This window comes from Sciurus vulgaris (genome assembly GCF_902686455.1).
Source record: "Sciurus vulgaris genome assembly, chromosome: X".
Classification (NCBI taxonomy): Eukaryota; Metazoa; Chordata; class Mammalia; order Rodentia; family Sciuridae; genus Sciurus; species Sciurus vulgaris.
This window is the reverse complement of record NC_136471.1, coordinates 29977338-29997011: the sequence shown is the minus strand read 5'-3', so window position 1 is coordinate 29997011 and position 19674 is coordinate 29977338. Positions and strand designations below refer to the sequence as shown.

The 19674-nt window shown below is 34.7% G+C and overlaps 1 pseudogene across 1 annotated transcript; it reads left to right on the top strand.

Moving 5' to 3' along the window:
• Positions 1 to 17817: 17817 nt before the first annotated feature.
• On the top strand, positions 17818 to 19379 carry LOC306651547 (eukaryotic translation initiation factor 4B-like; annotated as a pseudogene). Its single transcript has 2 exons — positions 17818 to 18437; positions 18468 to 19379. The product of its transcript is annotated as a eukaryotic translation initiation factor 4B-like (transcript).
• Positions 19380 to 19674: the final 295 nt, after the last annotated feature.

The window sequence follows — 19674 nt, the reverse complement described above, 5'->3', positions numbered from 1 at the left end:
ATGTATTAAAGAATGCACATCCTCTTTTAGGATGCCTGATTCCTTATATATCCATTAGTTTCAGTTTGCTAATATTGTACTTAAAATATTCTATATCCTTATTAATATTTTGGCTCCCTTATCAATTACTATTGGTGGAAAAATGTATTTATATTATCCTACTTTGTGGGCTTATCAATTTCTTCTGGGATTTCTTTGTACTTTTTAAAAAATGAACTAAAATTCTTCAAGTTTCATTCATGTTGTAGCATGTGGCAGAATTTCATACCTTATTATGGCTGAATAATATTCTGCAGAATAGATATACTACTTTTTGTTTATTATTCATCTGTCAATAGACCTTGGGCTGTTTCCATCTTTTGGCTATTGTGAATGATGCTGCAATGAATGTTTTCATACAAAGATCTGTTTGAATTTGTTTTCAGTTCTTTGGAACTGCAAGCATGGAATTGCTAGATCACATGATAATTCCACATTTAATCTTTTGAGGAATTGCTAAACTGTTTTCCATGGTGACTGTACATTTTATATTTCCCCCATCCCTATTCAATCGTTCAATTTTTCTGCACTCTAACATTTGATATTTTCTGTTGTTTGTGTTTTTTCATTTGTTTCCATCCGAACAAGTGTGAAGAGATATCTTGTTGTCATTCTGATTTGCATTTCCCCAAAGACTAATGATATTGAACATTTTTTCATGTGCTTATTGGCCATTTTAAAGTCTTCTTTGGAGTGATGTCTGTTCAAATTGTTTGCCCATATTCAAATTGGGTTGTAAGTCTTTTTATTATTGAGTTGCAGGAGTTCTTATATATTCTGGATGTTAAACCCTTGTCAGGTCTGTGATTTGCAAGAATTTTCTCTCATTCTGAGGATTGTCATTTCACTTTCTTAATAGTATCCTTTTGAAACACAGAGGTTTTAATTTTAATAAAGTCCAGTCTATCTAAAAGAAGAAGTAAAATTCTTAACATAAAATTAATCATCTTAAAGAGTATATAGTTCAGTGGAATTTAGCACATGCACAGAGTTGTATAACCATCACCACTATCTAGTTCCAAAACATTTTCCTCACCCATAAGAAAATGCTGTACCCATCAAAGAGTCATTCTCCTCCCCCAAGTCCCTGAAAAAATCTACTCTGATATCTGGATCTATGGACTTACATACATACCCTAGGTGATTCATATAAATGAAATCATTAAATGTGACCTTTCATGTATAGCTTCACTCACCTTACATGAAGTTTTAGAGGTGCATCTATACTGCAGCATTTATCAATACGTCAATCCTTTTTATGGCTGAATACTAGACTTTTGTACATGTATATCATATTTAACATATTCATCTATTAGTGGGGATATGGGTTGTTTACACCTTTTAGCTATTGTGAATAATTCTGCTATGTACATTCATATACATGTTTTTGCTTCTATACTGTTTTCAATTCTGTTTCGTATGCAACTAGGATTCAAATTCCTGGGTCATGTTGTAACTGTGTTTAACTCTTTAAGGAACTGTCAATCTGGTTTCCATAGTGGTTGAAAAATTTTATGTTCCTATTAGCAAAGGATGAGCATATGAATTTCTTCAAATCTCCATTAAAACTTTTTTTTAATATTGTGGCAATCTTCTATTAAGTGAAGCTGACCTTGTACTTTTGATTTGCATTTCTCTGATGTCTGATGATGTTAGTCATCTGCCATGTGCTTTTTTCCCATTTGAATATCTTCTTTAGAGAAATGAATATTCAAACATTTTACCAATTTTTTAATTTGGGTCATTTTTCTTTTTATTGTTGGACTGTAAAATTTTTGCATATTCTGGATATGAAACTTTTACTTGATACGTGATTTGAAACTATTGTATTTTGTTATATATGTTTTATTTTCACCTTCTCTATACCATTTCTGATGCATGGAATTTAAATTTTGATGAAATCCATAAGTCCAATGTATTTGTTTTTTCTCTTATTGGTTGTGCTTTTGGTGTTATATCTAAGAATTGTTGCCAAATCTAAGGTTCTGAAGAAATAGATATAGCTATTTAACATAATGTTTTAAGTTTTTTTAAGTTTATAACTTCAGCATATATGGTTTTTTTTCTTTCTACAATTTCAGTTACCTGGAATCAGTTACATTATGAAAATATTAAATGGAAAATTACAGAGAAAAATAATTTATAATTTTCAAATTTCACTCAATTCTGTGCAGCATAACAAAAGCTCATGCTATCCTATTTAATTCCACCTGGAAGGTAAATTATCCCTTTACACAGTGTTATCCATGCTATCTATACTACCTATTACCTGCGCATTAGTGACTTCGTATTCATCTCCATTATCATATTGACTGTCACACTATTGCAGTGCTTGTGTTAAAGTAACATGTATTTTACTTATTAACATCCCCAAAGTGCAAGAGTGGTGATTATGGTAATTTTACTAAAGTATATTGTTATAAGTTTTCTATTTTATTATCACTTATTATTCATCTCTTATGGTGCATAATTTATAAATTAATCTTTACCATAGGTCTGTATGTATAGGAAAAACAGCAGAGTCATCTGTTTCACATCCATGAATTCAATCAGGTTCAGATCCAAAATATTTGAAAAAATAGTTCTTTGTATATTGAATGTGTGCAGACATTTTTCTTGTCATTATTTCCTAAACTATATGGCATGACAGCTATTTACATAGCATTTACATTGTATTAGGTATTATAAGTAATATAAAGATGATTTAAAGTATGCAGAAGGATGCAAATAGCTTCCATGAAAATATTATAGCATTTTATATAAGGGACTTGAGTATCCATAGATTTTAGTATTTAAAGGGAGATCCTAGAAACAGTCCCCTATGGATATTAAATGTACCGAGTGGCAACTGCATTTGTGATTGTTATATCCTTCCTCCCTCCCTCCCTCCATCCCTCCCTCCCTCCCTCCCTTCCTTCTTTCCTTCCTTCCTTCCTTCCTTCCTTCCTTTCTTCCTTTTGTTCTTTCCTTTTTTTCATACCAGTGATTAATCCTAGGGATGCTTAAACACTGAGACACATCCCCAGTCCTCCTTATTTTTGATTTTGAGACAGGGACTCACTAAGTTACTAAGGGTCTCACTAAATTGCTTAGATTGGCCTCAAATTTGTGATCCTCCTGTCTCAGTCTCCTGAGTTTCTGGAATTATAGGTGTATGCCATTGCACCTGAGTATTATATCCTTATGAGGAATTAACCCCTTTATCAATATATAATGACTTTTATCTTGCTGTACTGTGTGTTACTTAAATTCTATCTTATACAATGTAAGTATAGCTACTCTTATGTCTTTTTGTTCCCATTTGCTTGGAATGTATTTTTCCCTCCTTTTCTTTCAATTAATTTTTTCCTTAAAAGTTAATTAATTTGCTGGGTGCTGTGGCACATGCCTGTAATCCCAGTGGCTCGGGAGGCTGAGGCAGGAGGATTACAAGTTCAAAGCCAGTCCCAGCAAAAATGAGGCACTAAGCAACTCAATGAGATCCTGTCTCTATATAAAATACAAAATAATGTTGGGGCTATGGCTCAGTGGTCGAGTGTACCTCAGTTCAATCACTGTTGCCCCCCTCCAAAATTTATTTGATTCTTCAGTAGGCAGTTTATAGTTGGTTCTTGATTTTTCACCATTGAGTCACTCTCTCTATTTTGATTAAAGAATTTAACCTATGCACATTAAAGATAGGTGCTGTTGGACAAATACATACTATTGCCATTTCGTTAATTGCTTTCTCAATACGTTGTTGATACTGTATTCCTTTCTTTCTTGCTGTATTCCTTTCTGATCATGTTATTTTTCTCTAATGGTATGCTTTCATTCATTAATTTTTTGTCTTTTGTGTGTCTATGTTAAGTTTTTGCGTTGTGATTACCATGAAGTTTACATAAAACATCTCATAGTTATAACAAACTTTTCAAACTGATAGCATCTTAACCTTGACTACAGTGAAGCTGTAGGACTTTGTTTTTTCATTATCCTTCAGGAATTATCTCTTATAGGTCTATGACTTTAACCTCATTCTCTTGTGTCTCCTTTATATTTCTCATAATAAGGATATTTATTTTAATTTCAAATGCAACTCTGCTTTTTATATCTCAGTTTCTATAGTCTATATGTTTAAATATTTAAGAAAGTAAGACTATGTCAAAACAAAAGATTTCTTTTCTTTCCCATATTTTTATTGGTGCATTGTAGTTGTAAAAGTTCCTTATTTACCCTTCAAGTTTTCATCTGATTTTCATCTCCATAACTTTATTTAAAATGCCCTTATTAAGACAACTGAGACTTTCATGTTCCTCAAAGTAATGAACATTTTTGGTTCATCTTCCTCAATCTTTCAGCAGCATTTAACAGAGTTTGCCATTTTTTCTTTCTAACAATATTTTCTTCTCTTAGTTTCCATCACATAGATGCCTCTTTTTCTACCCTCTGAATACTTACTCTATAAATCTATATTTTTAATTCCTCCTTTTTCCAAGACTTCCATCATACCAGAATTACTTGAAGATGCAATTCTAGCTGGGCACAGTGGTGCACACCTATAATACCAGCAACTTAAAAGGCTGAGATTGTGCATCAAAAGTTCAAGGCCAGCTTCTCAACTTTAGGCAACCCTGTCTCAAAATTAAAATATTAAGGACTGGAAAAAGTAATAAAGCTCCTCTGGGTTCAAGCCCTAGTATCAAAAAGTCACTACTCTAGATTTTCTTTTCTTCTTTATCTACTCTCTGTCTTGATGTTAATAATTTACACACCACTGACTACTAACTATATGGAGACTTAGCTCTTAATGTATATGTCCACCACATACAGCCTTCCTGGGCTCCAGCTACTTATATCCAATATTTATTTCACCATCTCTTATGTGTTTCACTGATGTTTCAAATGGTATGATAGAATTACGTTCTTGAATTTCCCCAAACTTGTTCCTCTCCCAGTCTTAACAGCAATGACTGAAAAAAAAAAAAAAGCAGCACCATTGATTTACTTGCGCAGGTCAGAAAATGTGGATTCCCCCTATTGTTTCTTTCTTATTCCTCAGATTTCACATGAATTCATTAACACAAATGCAGATTCATCTTAACCATTAGAAAATTCTGGTGATCCCAGTCCCCAATTGCCTCTAAATCTATCTAATTTTCTCTGTATGTGTTGCCATGTTTTATTACAGTCCTTCTTATCTCTCATATGAATTGCCATGATAGACTTTAAAGTGGTATCCTATTTGTATTTCCTCATCACTACCAGCCTATCATAATCCATTGAAAACAAGAGTGATTTTTAATGTAATAATGTGAATAAAATCATGTTATCTTTCTGATTAAATTTTTAATGATTTTTAAATGCATTCAAAATACAATTAAAAACCTTTATCATAATCTGGAAACTCCAAATAACCGTGTCCCAAACCCTCTGTTTTACTTGGCATCACTCATGCTTTCACTTGCTATATCCGAAATACAACTCTTTCTTTTAGCTCCTAAGCGAAAACCACCTCAGGGCTTTAGTGTTTGCTCTATAATCTTCCTTCAAGTTTTTTCTACTGAGGAATTCACATAACTACTTGTCATTCAGGTTTCAGCTTATATGCCACCTGTGCACACAATCCCTTCATGACTATTTTAAATAATGCTCCCTACATTGTTCTCTGTCATAAAGCCTCTTTATTTACTTCCTATTATTTGTCAATGACTCTTATTATTGGGTTTCTTTGCTTATTTGCTTATTTATAATATAGTCCAGTCTTGTCTTTATTACTGGATTTAAATTGATTGCCAGCATTAAAATGTTTGACATCTCCTCTATTTTGAAAGTAAGTAGTTAGTGACATAGCCTTCAGATAGGCACAAGAATAGAAGACGGTGACTCTCAAAGCCCACATTCAGATTCTCAAAGGGGATATATTCTCACTTATGAGACTTGCACACAAACTAAATTATCTACTTTACATTCCTAGTTTCAAGAACTAGGTTCTAGAAAGAAGGCTAGTCTCATTAAAAATTTTCAAACCATTGAACATTAGTGTATGAATTAATAAATGTAGCATGCATGGCTGGATTCAACATTATCTACTAAGTTTTGTTTGGAAAAAAATGCCCTTTGGACTAAAAACACTATGGTTATATAACTGCTGCTATTATACACACACACCCTTGACTTCCTTAATAACTAAATTCAAATTCCTCTTCTCTTTGTAATAATTCCTCACAAAAACTTAATGACACTTAACCTAGTAAACAACTTCCCAAAATTTTGATTACTGTGATCAAATACCTGGCCTACAGGGTTTGAAGGTCAGTCAGTTTCAGCCTCTAAGTTGTGGAAGGGATATGGAACAGAAATCTACATATGGACACTGTGTTTAATCATCCTTTGAATAACATTTCAATGGGCAATTGAATGGCGCAGCTGTTTGTAATCAACTTAGTAATTTAGTATTGCAGTCTCTTGAGAACGTATATGTAAGTTCTGTTGAATTCTGCATTCAATTTGATCTAAATCAGGTTGGTTTCTTATAAAACTAGTGTGTTCTCTAAGGCCAAAATACAGATAATAAGATATATTCAAGTTGCCTGTGATTTGTGAGCAACACTACTTGTCAATTCCTTCTCCATTACCTATCTTTCTGCTCAAAATAAACTACTTAAGTTTCCATATAGTTAACAATGATGCTACTAATATGATCGCTGCATTATTCTTAGTTTCCCAACTGAAGAGATGAACTTAGGTAAATTGCATACATTCTTTCAACCGGTCCTTCCTGTAACTAAAAACTTACCTTTGCCATAGATTTAGGATGGGGAGGAGGCCAGAATAAAGATCCATAAATGAAAGCAGTGAATGAGTTTTAATATGAACAAGGCCTCCCTAACTGATTGAAGGAAGGAAACTGGTGTTCACACAATAGAGCTTCAAAAGAATCTACAATCAGAAAGAATTTTTAAAATTTCTCTAAATGTCATTTTGTGAGTCATTTACATGGTTTAATGACAATTGGATCTCAATGGTTATGATTAAACTTGATTAATTAATAAAGAAGCCTACAAATAAATGTTGTTATTCTCATTTAGAATATGAAGAAATGGAAACTAAGAGAGGTAAAGTGACTTGTACAGCATTACACAGTTGTGAGAGGCAAATATTGAACTCAAACCCAATCTGTTTGACTCCAAATTCTGACCTCTTAATGACTGTACTCTATAACTTCCTTTAGATTTCAGAAGATTAATGCATCCTTGTCAAAAACATAAGACTATAGTGGAAAGATACAAACACAAGGAATCTACTTGGAAACTATCATATTATGAAAGGTTCTGCACTATGGTGGCAGTAGTGAGAATGCTAAGTAGAAAAATGAGCAGGAGTTACTGGAAAAGAAGAGTACTCAGTGACTCATTGGACATGAATGACACAAGAGTCAGCTGAAGGAACCCCCAGTGCCCAAAGTGGAAATTTTTTATATAGGATAAATAAAGTGGTATTGGAACATAATCCAAAGTTTAAAACAAATGTAGACATTATACCTTACAAATAGAGCAAATAAATGTGTAGAATTCCAAGTAATTTATGCAGATAAATCACATTTAATAGAGTGCAGCATAATTCTCTATTTCATTGTGTACTACACACATTGCCTATCAAACTCTTCAGTATAGAAAAGGATGAAAAGTCTATCTTTGCAGTGCAGAAACCTGACAAACAGCACTTCACCAAGGTGATCAAGGTCAATACCTACAGTCATAAATCATGTTGATAATATGTACCATTGACATGTGATGAGAATGGCACCTTATTTCTGTAAGATTCCTACCAAAAACCTATATCCACAAACTATTAATGAGAAAAACATCAGAGGAATTCAAATCGGGAGACAAAATACCTGACCAATACTCATAAAAAACAGAATAATAACTGAGAAACCATTATAGTGTAGAAGGATCTAAGGAAACATGATTTAAAGGTATGTTTTATTGTGAATGGGACTCTGGAATGGAAAAATGATATTAGGGGAAAATCAATGACATTTAAATAAAATGCAGGCAATAGTTAATAATAATATATTGTTATGTGTTCATTAATTATAATATGGATCATTAACATAAGATATTAATAATAAGGGAAATTGGATGCAGACTGTACTATCCTCATATTTTTTTTTCTGAAAATCTCAAACTCCTCTAAAACAAAAGGTTTCCTTTAAAAATATATGATGGTTTATTCTGTTAGTGAGGCTGTGGGGAAATAAGCACTCATACATACTACTCCATGTTTTGGTGGGAATACAAATTCCTGCAACCCCTTTGAAGGGAAATTGGACAGTATCTAACAAAAATATACATTTATCATTTACAACATCAATTCAACTTCTAGAAATTCTCCCTGAAAATATGCCATCATCAAAAAAAAAAAAAAGAAAAGAAAATACAGATCACAAGGTCTTTCTCTGCAGCATTTTTGAAAAATGTTTAATATTGGAAATGTCCTTAATATCCCCACTTAAGATGGTGGTTTAATAAATTATGGTGCATGCAAACAATAGGGTATTGGACATGCAAACAATAGGGTATTGGGCAACTGCAAAAACAAGAATGAGGAAGAAGGTATGAATTGATAAGGGAAGACTTCTAAAATATAATGTTAAAGGAAAATATTAAATTGCAAAGAGTATCTGTAGTATGCTACTTCTATGGAATGATGACAGGAAAATAACAGGATATATACATATCTGCTAAATTTTGAAGAAAAAAATGGGAAGGATAAATCAGAAACTAAAAAGATTGGTTACCTACAGAGGGTGAGAAGGAACAAGACAGACAAAATGGTAGATGGGATCATTCAGAAGGGACGGAGTGGGAGTGAAATTTCTCTGAGTAGACCTAAATAGCTTTAATTTTTGGAACCATGTTCATGCCAACCTTAAATGCCAACAAGTCATCCTAGGTTATAGACTAGAGACATTAGAGCAGCAACTGCTCTTATGAGAAGACATGTTGAACTGCAGCTTTTCTCCAGACTCACAAATTTAATTCCAACCTAACAGCTGCACTGCAGTCCATGAAATATTTACATTGTTTCTTGCTAAATTATATACATTATTTACCATATCATCTATTAAATATTTACCACCTTTCCAAATATGTCATGTATCACACTCCACTGCTCTTGTTTCTTTTAGCAATAAATAGAAAAGGCCAACCCCTGCAGAAGTCTGGTGAAAGTGGCTATGGCAAAGAAAAAAGCAGGAAGGGAAAATATAAAAAGAAACAGAAGACAGCTCTTTGAAACAATGGCTCAGTATTATTCACTATTTTCTCCACTTGCCTCTCCTCTCACTGGTATGATTATTTCTCTCACTTGGAGAAGCTGTTTTACCCCCAATTATTTATATATGCAAAAGTCTAATAGAAACTGTTCTGGAAATAAGCTACATTATTCTCAGGAACCATGCTCTAGAATGGCCAGCTGTGTAAAATTGTCTGCTAAGAGAAGTTTATATTAGCCAGGTGTGGTGGTTCTTACCTGGAATATCAGTGACTTGGGTGTGCTGAGACAGAAGGATTGCAAGTTCAAGGCCAGCCTCAGCAACTTAATGAAATTCTCAGCAACTTCAAGAGACCCTGTCTCAAAATTTAAAAAAAAATTAAACAAAGGTTGGGGATTTAGCTCAATGTTAAAACATTCCTGGGTTCAATTCTAGCACCAGAAAAATAAAAAGAAAGGTTTATACTGATAACAGAAGTAAACATACCAGCCCACCTTATTCAAAACTCTTCCCTATAGGAAATAGAATTGAATGTATTCAATAGAAGATAATAGAAATTGAATACATTCAACTTTACCTGGGCAATGTGATTTTTCTTACTGGCAAATATAAAAATCAATAATAGATGTGCTGTCTATATGATATATATAGGTGCTCATGATCAGTAAAATATGGTGTCAGGAATATAAGAAAACAAAACAACTAATTGGTTTCCTGCTTGAAAAATATTTTCTTTAACTTGTTTACAATCTCCAAAGTAGGCATCTTGGATATTGGTAGCCAGCTACTAATTATATGTTTTCCTCTTCTATTGGTATGAACAGAAACTTGATGTTTAGAGGGGCACACTAAATGACTGGGTTTTCCAATCTTCCTCGTACTTGAGGGTGGCATATGATGAAGTTTCAACCAATGAGAAGTAAGTAGAACTTCTGCGTGGAACCTCCAGAAGTTTCTTTATAAGAGAGGGGTACATGGAATTCTTTATCCATACTGCTGCAAGTCAATAGAACCATAAGGATGGAAGTCATATCATAGGAAACAAACTGTAAAAAGCTGGATTAATATCTCTCTCTCCCTCTTTCTTTCTCTCTCTCTCTCTCTCTCCCCCTCCCTCCGTCCCTCCCTCCCTCCTTCTCTCTCTCTCTCTCTCTCTCTCTCTCTCTCTCTCTCTCTCTCTCTCTCTCTCTCTCTCTCTCTGTCTCAACCACGGTATTGCTATACTATCCTTAATAGCAAACCTTGGCACTTGTTTTACAAGAGAGAAAAATAACTATCATATTTAAGCTACATTATTTTAGGTCTTTGCTATATATAGCTAGATTCAATCTATACTAATACAACCAGGTTCATGCACTATTTTTCCCTGTCTACCATCTAAGCCTATAGGCACAAAGGACACTTTATGTTTTAGTATTTTCTGTCAAATCTTTTTTCTGACAGCAATTATTCATTTCTTAATGGTGCAAATACAACTGTGGATTATTTCAATCATAGCTATCTACTCAGTATGAAAAGTTGTCTTTGTTCCTGCTCATTTGAAGTCAAGGGATACCTTTCTATGCAAATTGTGGATATCCTAAATTGTTCTTTCTCCTATTTAGATTGGAATGGTTTACAAATGGGTTTGTGCTGCCAATGTGATGAAACATATTATTGAAGTTCACATACTTGGAGCTGTTAAGACTTTACTTTTTAATTTTCTTTTGTTTGATTATGTGATTATTTGCAAACATTGTGCAGATATAAATGCATCAACATATTTTTAACATTTTATTTATTTATTTATTTATTTGTTTATTTATTTATTTATTTATTTATTTATTTATTTTGGTTGCTGGGGATCGAACCCAGGGCCTTGTGCTTGCAAGGCAAGCACTCTACCAACTGAGCTATCTCCCCAGCCTGCATCAACATATTTTTAAATTAACTTATTTTTTACAGACTGCATTTTGATTCATTGTACATTTGATTTCTGCACAGAAATTAAATTCCTATAGTCCTATTCATTTCACAAAGTTGTCTGAAAATATCCTTAAACTGTACTTCAGGTCAGTGAATGTTTGTTCAGTGCTTACATATAAGGAAATAAAAAGCAAATGGAGCTAAGATTCAATAAGTAACCAAGCTTGGATTCTCAAGAGGAACAGGGATGTAGACACTTTTGAAGGAAGCATTTGAATTAAAATTATCCTCAAATGAATGGGTGCTATACTTGCATTTTTTGCATTAAATGTAGTCATCTATGGCATCACTACCTCTTTTCAAATCTTCTACGTTTTCTTTTTTCTTTGTTGAACACATTGAATCATTTCAACTTGCAGCTGGGATTTCCTTAAATCTCTACTATCAAACATTAAACATCCCCAAAGTACATTGCAGGTATTTTATAGGAAGGATATTCTTTAAGATTGGATTCAATAGAATACAAAGGCTTATGATTAAGATTGATGGTTTTATAAACTTCTATAAGGATGATTCTATAGCAGTAACTTTTTCAGAAAAAAAATCAGGTGAATGTCATTAACCTTGAATATTTCAATATGTAAGGTGAAAGGGCTTATTTTATGTTATATCAATCTAGATTGTTGCATGAACTTTTCTCTTTATCCTGGAAGACTGGACAAAGAAAAAAATGTTCTCAAGGTAGCTTTGACAAATACATACTCTTGTAGTCAAACGAATGCTTCAATAATAACAGAAGGATTGGGAAAATATTAGTACTGGATGGTGCTGTTTTTACATCTTTAAGATCAATGCAATATCATTTTTCTTAGCCTAGGTTTCTCCCTATAGATTGAGTAAATCTCAGTTTTATACCCTCTTTGATGTGGAGTTGATCTCTGTGTATTTACATAAGTCACTTTTAGCATTTGTTAATATACAGACAATAATTTCTAACCTCCCCATTGATTTCTTAGGAAGGGGAACCAGCTATCATATCATTGCATGGGAATGGTAGAGACTCCAAGTGTCCCTTTTATATGTGATCACTGTACTGTTCCGAACTTTTAATTCCATAGCACAATAGGCTGATGATAGAATCAACTAACTCCAAAGCCCAACACAATATGAATGGTATAGATGATTTCTTCTATTCCCAGTCTGCCCTCTATTTTTGTTTCATTTAAAAAATCAGTTATGAAAGTGTAAATTACCTTATTTTAAACCTGATGAAACTCACATTGGAAAATGCATAGGTAGTTTTGGCTCAGGCAACACTATATATAGGCTTCAACTGAGCTGTCATGTCATATCATTTGACTCAAGTTTATCATTGTGAGATGATTTTTAAATGAATTTGGAAAATTGTCTTCAGAGGTATTTATAAAAAAGTGTCACAAAAATTCAATGTCTAAAATATGCTTGAATGAGCATACTCTCAAGATTAATGAACTTTTTGTTTATGCCCTTAGTTGTTATAACTCTGCAATTATTCTCTTTACCAGCATACTTTCAATTATACCTATTTACATGTTTTGGGGAGGAACAAAAAAGAGAAAGAGAAAATGAGTGAGAGAGAGAGAAAGAAAGAAAGGGAGAGAATGCCAGTCTAAGGTTTTAGTACTAATGTTTTCATGCTTGAGACTAGAAAAGGGGGAAATATAAGAGCAAATCTTTCATAATGCTATTTTTCTTATATTCCATCCCATCAAGAAACCTTCTCAGCTCACTAATTCTAGGCAATTTTAAGTGTATTTCCTAAATTGGTCTTCATGAATTAAGTATTTAAATGCCAAATAATTTTAAAAGGTTATATAGAGTATAGGAATAAAATTAAATAAAACCCAACCTTTATCAATTCATTCATTGGGAACAAACTGATTTTAGGAAAAAATGAAATCAAATGCTATTTAAATATATGAGAAGAGTTCGATTTTACCAAAGAAATAAGCCAGCTCTGGCTCTCAACCAATTCCACAGGCTTCCTTGGGGGCTAAGTTCTGTCTGCACATCAATGAAAGAATCAGTATTTGAGACACGAAGTAACTTTTGGCAGACATTGAAAAAGGCACCAAATGGTCTCTGTCTTTGCTGTGATCAACTGTGAAATGAAAACCTACCACTTAAATCACTTCTACTGCAACCTAATTTGTTCTCCCTGAGCACAATACAGAATAAATCTCAGTGCCCTCTGGTCCATGGAATTTTTCTTAAAATAGAGCCAACAGTGTGAAGTTTCTGTGGTTGGAACATCTTCCCAATCTGCAAGTATACTTGATATTTCACCTGTAGGTTGAAATTTAGTCTATCAGTGGATTTTCTGGTGTGCACAATGCCAACTGAAATTTGAGGGCTTGTTCTACCCCTGATTAGCTGTGTGGCCTTGGTCATGTCATTTATTTTTCTTTTCCAGTCTTGATTTTCTTCATCTATAGCTCTTTAAAAATTAAATTGATTTCAACATTTTATTTCAGCTTTAAGTTTCTATGAGACTGACTAATTTTTCTTTATATAAAACTGTTAACAAGTAGTGTTCAGACATAGATTTAAATTGTTCTTCCCATCTCTCTCCAACTTTCAACAATCAACTACAATTTTGCAAAAGAGCTTAGCTACTGATCTTTAAGGTAGAGGCAGTCTTATATATTCAAAGGAATAGATATCTGCCTCCGTAGGGCATTATGTTCTTACTTTATACAAAGGCCCTCTACAGAGAAGCAAAGCTTCCAATCACCTCATATGTGCATTTTTTTGTTTTATGATGATTTTGTCTTTATGAAACCTAATTCTGAGAGAGAGAGAGAGCTGGAAAGTATGTGATCACTTATTGAAAACAAACATTTTTAGTTTGGACTTGTGACCATGATAAAGGAGTATTCTTGGTTATTAAAGTAAATGTGGACTCTACAACAAAACAGTGGTCACAATTGAAGTGAAAATCTATTTTTTCAGAGGTGTTTTATGTTTATTAATTTTGTATAACCTATTCTATGTAGTACATGATATTCTCCAAATTTTAACAATAAGGACACAAAGTCAGAGCATGAAAGCACATGACCCAAGTAGAGCTGTGATAGGAACCCACCACCCACAGTCTGTGTTCCCTCTAGTAAGACATGCAGTTGGAATTAGGATTCCTATCCTCATCCTCATAAATAGCACTTCTATTTCTCTGTTAATAATCAGTAACTTTTCTTCTTTTTTCTTGCAAGAATAGCTTTAGAAATAATATGTATAGAGTTTTGTTTCTTTCTTGTTAACAAGTAATGTGAAAAAAATATATTTTGACACAAGATGGTAGACATTGGAGTGGAGATCCCCAGCATAGTGTTGTAGCTCTCTTCCTCTGTCAGTCATTAGTAGCTTTTTATCCTTTTCTCCAGGTATTTCTCACCAGGCCTTCACTTGTTTCTTTTTCTACAGCCTTCCTTTCCTCCAAACTGACTCGTTTCTTGCTAAAAACTCATGAGAGTGTGGGTTCTTGGGTTGTGAAAACAATATATTTCCCTAGTATTTCTTTTTTTTATATTTATCTTTTAATTTTTTACAGACTGCATTTTGATTCATTCTACACAAATGGAGTACATCATTTCCTTTCTATAGTTGTACACGATGTAGATTCACAACATTCGTGTATTCATACATGCACATAGGGTAATGATGTCTCTCTCATTCCACCATTTTTCATACCCCCTCCCTCTCATTTCCTTCTACATAATCTAAAGTTCCCCCATTCTTCTCTCACTTCCCCTCCACCCCCATTGTATATCATTCTCCACTTATCAGGGAAAACATTCGGCCTTTGATTTTTTGGGATTGGCTTATTTCACTTAGCATGATATTCTCCAATTCCATCCATTTATTTGCAAATGCCATAATATTATTCTTCTTTATGACTGAATAATATTCCATTGTGTATATATACCAGAGTTTCTTTATCCATTCATCTGTTGAAGGGCATCTAGGTTGGTTCCACAATCTAGCTATTGTGAACTGAGCTGCTATAAATATTGATGTGGCTGTGTTACTATAGTATGCTGATTTTAAGTCCTTTGTGTATAAACCGAGGAGTGGGATAATTGGGTCAAAAGGTGGGTCCATTCCAAGTTTTCTGAGGATTCTCCATATTTCTTTCCAGAGTGGCTGCACCAATTTGCAACTTCACCAGCAACGTAAAAGTGTGCCTTTTTCCCCACATCCACGCCAACATCTATTATTGTTTGTTTTCTTGATAATAGCCATTCTAATTGGAGTAAGATGAAACATTAGGGTTGTTTTAATTTGCATTTCTCTAATTACTAGAGATGTTGAACACTTTTTCATATATTTATTAATTGCCTGTGTGTCTTCTTCTGTAAAGTGTCTGTCTAGTTCCTTGGTCCATTTATTGATTGGGTACTTTGTATTTTTGGTGTAAAGTTTTGTAAATTCTTTATAAATTTTGGAGATAAGTGCTCTATCTGAAGTGAGTGTGGAAAAGATTTTCTCCCACTCCATAGGCTCTCTCTTCACATTCTTGATTGTATCCTTTGATGAGAAAAAGCTTTTTAGTTTGAGTCCATCCCATTTATTGATTCTTGCTTTGATTTCTTTTTCTTTGGGAGTCTTATTGAGGAAGACTGATCCTAAGCCAATGAAAATTTATTTTTGAAGGTAAATGTAGTCATTAGAATTTAGGAGAGAGTTATGTCTGCCTCTAGATGAGGGAAACCTCTATAAACTATATTTAAGATCAAGCAACACAGGAATTCAAACAATCTGGGGAAAAGAAAGTGAGGATATGTTGGTTGAACAAATATTCTTTAAGAAATACTTAAGATTTTTTTCTTTCTTTTTGGCACTGGGGACTGAATTCAGGAGTACTCTACCCCTGAGGTGCATCCCAAGACTTTTTTATTTCTTATTTTGAGACAGGGTCTCACTAAATTGCTAAGGCTGACCTTAAACTTGCAATCCTCCTGCCTCAGCTTTCCAACTAGTTGGGATGACTGGCATGCACCATGCTTCTTCTTTAAACTTAGATTTATTTTTTTACAGTTTATTAACACTACCTATACATATATGCATACACACACATATTACATCTGTTGGCCTCAGATCAACAAATAGATTTTATTTGCAAGGGCAGTTGGGGCAGGAACTGGGATTGAACTGAAGGGTGTTTTACCACTAAGCTACATCCCCAACCCGTTTTTTAATTTTTATGTTATATTTTGAGATAGGGTCTTCCTAAATTGATGAGGTGGGTCTCAAAATTTCAATCCTCCTGTTTTGACCTCCTGATTATCTGGGATTACAGGTGTGTGCCACCACACCTGGCAAATAGCAAATACTTAGTTTTACTTAAATATTTGAGAAAATAGGATTCAATTGGCAGAAATTCACTTAATGTAGCCTTCATTAGCACAGTACCTCTTTTAGGTCCAAAGTAATGTTTATCTCAGAGTAAAGGGAAAGTTTCATGAGTTCATCTGCACTTTAAGAATATGTATTTCCTTTTAGGAGAAATTGTTGGTGTCTCCTGTGTCTCATTTCTTACTAGGATGCTATTTTTCCCAATAAAACTTGTATTTAATATTTTCTTATACTTTTGTGTCCATGTTCCCTAAATGTTTCATGTCTTAGGTTCCCACGCTAAGTAGGAACAAAACTTGATTTCAACTGACAGATACTGGCAGAAATTATTAATTCTTTATGAGAAGCCAAAGTTAGGCAAATATGCACCAACTGTTCTCTAGCTTTGGAAATAGAAAAACAGTCAAACAAATTAAAAAGTACACAGTGCTGTGGGGGCAACATAAACCCACTCAATGATCCAAAATGCAGTCTTTCTCATCCATCTTCATTTCCTGTTGGCTTCAGTGCCAGATGTTTTAGAATTTCAAGCATCTTGACATTCTTCAAATAGCTACATGAGTAACTAAGGCGAATGTTGGCAAGTATGCATATGTGTGTGTGTGTGTGTTTGTCTGTATAATTCTGTGTGACTGTTTTTCTTGGAGAGGTTCTTTTCTATCAATCCATATGTCCAAGTCTAAGAATATGGAATGTGGAAACAAAAGAATATGAAACCTGAAAGCAGTAAAAAGAGGTATTATTTGAAGTCAGACAAGGCTGAGTTCGCAGTTACACATCAATCTTCATCTGTGTGACCTTAATTAGATTACCAAATGTGGTGCGTCCTTTTTCTAATCTATAGAAGGGGAATAATAATAGTCCTAATTTTGTAGGACTGAGAAGTAAAGTAATAAATCCCTATAAAGCAATTACAGGAATGAAAAACCACACAGCACAGTGCTTTTAATAAGAAAACATTCAGTGAAAAGTACTCGTGATATGAAAACCCTTGTAGCTTTAGAAAGTTTTGGAAAGACTCAAATGGAGAAGAAAAATCAAATTATATTTTCCTTATGTGTTTGATATGTACTGATATTTATATTATCAGCATATGTTAGGTAGAAAAGTCAATGTAGTATTTAAGAATTGAACCACCATTTGACCCAGCTATCCCACTCCTCAGTTTATACCTAAAGGACTTAAAATCAGCATATTAGGTTCTCTCTCCCTCTCCCAACATGGTGGCCTCAGTGAAAAAGAATAAGAAGGGAAGACTTAACAGACTTTATGGCTGAGGATGGGGAGACTAGTGGAAGAATCACCTATGTCCCCAAACCAGTCAGCTGGGCTGATGAAACAGATAACCTGGAAGGAGATGTTTCAACCACTTAGCATAGTAATGATAATGATGTGTACAGAGCACCTCCAGTTGACTGTTGCATCCTTCCCACTGCTCCACCAGCTGCTCGGGAACCCATTATTGACCTGAGCTGTCTTCCCAAATTGCCACCCTACACTGCTATTCTAGGGAACCTGCCCTATGATGGGACAGAATATCCCATTAAGGAATTCTTTAGAGGATTAAATATCAGTGTCATATGTTTACCATGGGAACCCACCAATTCAGAGAGGTTGAAAGGTTTTGGCTGTGCTGAGTTTGAGGACCTGGATTCCCTGCTCAGTACCCTAAGTCTCAATGAAGAGTCTCTAGGTAACAGGAGAATTTGAGTGGATGTTGCTGATCAAGCACAGGATAAAGACAGGGATGATCATTTTTGGTTGGGATAGAAATAGGTATTCTGAAAAAATAGACACAGACTGCAGGGCCTGTGTTGCCATAGACAGCTTTGACGACTATCCACCTAGAAGAGGTTATAAAGATTGATAGGACAGACGGGACAATCAGTCATGGAGCTCCAAAGATGATTACTCTCGGGATGATTACAGGTGTGATGACAGAGGTCCCCCACAAACACCCAAACTGAATCTAAAGACTTGGAGTACTCCTAATGAAATGATTCCTCTGTTGGCACCTCCTAGTTCAGTCGAGCAGCTTCCATCTTTGGAGGGGCAATACCTATTGACACAGCTGAAAGAAAAGTAGAAGAATGGTTACAGAAGGAGCAGGAGAAATTACAGCACCAATTGGATGAACCAAAACTAGAGCAGCAGCCTAGGGAGAGACACACAAGCTGGCAAAATAAAGAAACTCAGGAACCAAATGGTCTAGTACAGGAAGCGAGTCATCACAGACTGGAACCTCAGCCACATCTGGCAGAAATGCACGAAGGAGAGAGAGTAAGAAATCTCTAGAAAATGAAACACTGAAAAAGGAGGAAGACTGTCACTCTCCAACTTCTAAGCCTCCCAAACCTGATCAGCCTCTAAATGTAATGCCAGCCCCTCCACCAAGGGAGAATGCATGGGTGAAGTGCAGTTCTAATCATCCTGCTCCATCTCAGAGCTCAGACACAGAGCAGCAATCCCCCACAAATGGTGGGGGGAAAGTAGCTCCAGTTCAGCCATCTGAGGAAGGACTAGCAAGGAAAATAGAAGAAAATAAAATAGATGCCATGAATGTCCCCAAAGGCCAAACTGGGAACTCCAGTCATGGTCCAGGAGATGGAGGGAACAAAGACCACTGGAAGGAGTCAGATAGGAAAGAGGGAAAAAAAGATCAAGACTCCAGATCTGCACCTGAGCCAAAGAAACCTGAGGTAAATCCAGCCTCCATGTTCAGTATGCTGTGCTCTCTGTGGATGGTGAAGATGAAAATGAGGGAGAATACTACACTGAGTAGACCTCTGCATCCTGTGCTTTCCACCCTGGGACATTTAAGAGCATATCAAACCTCTATCCAGACAAGACAAATAAAATTCACCATCTCCTGGAAACCTTTCTTAACTTTTTTTTTTTACACATTTAAAATTCTTTTGCATGCTGCTGCAGCCTTTAAAGTATTGAAGTTACTGGAGAATCACCAATGTAGCCAGAGAGACAGAGAGTACAACTTTTTAATGGAAAGGTTGCAGTGTGTTCTTACAATACCATGCAGTTGCCTGGTAGTTGTGTGATTAGTGCCTAGGGGCCCTACA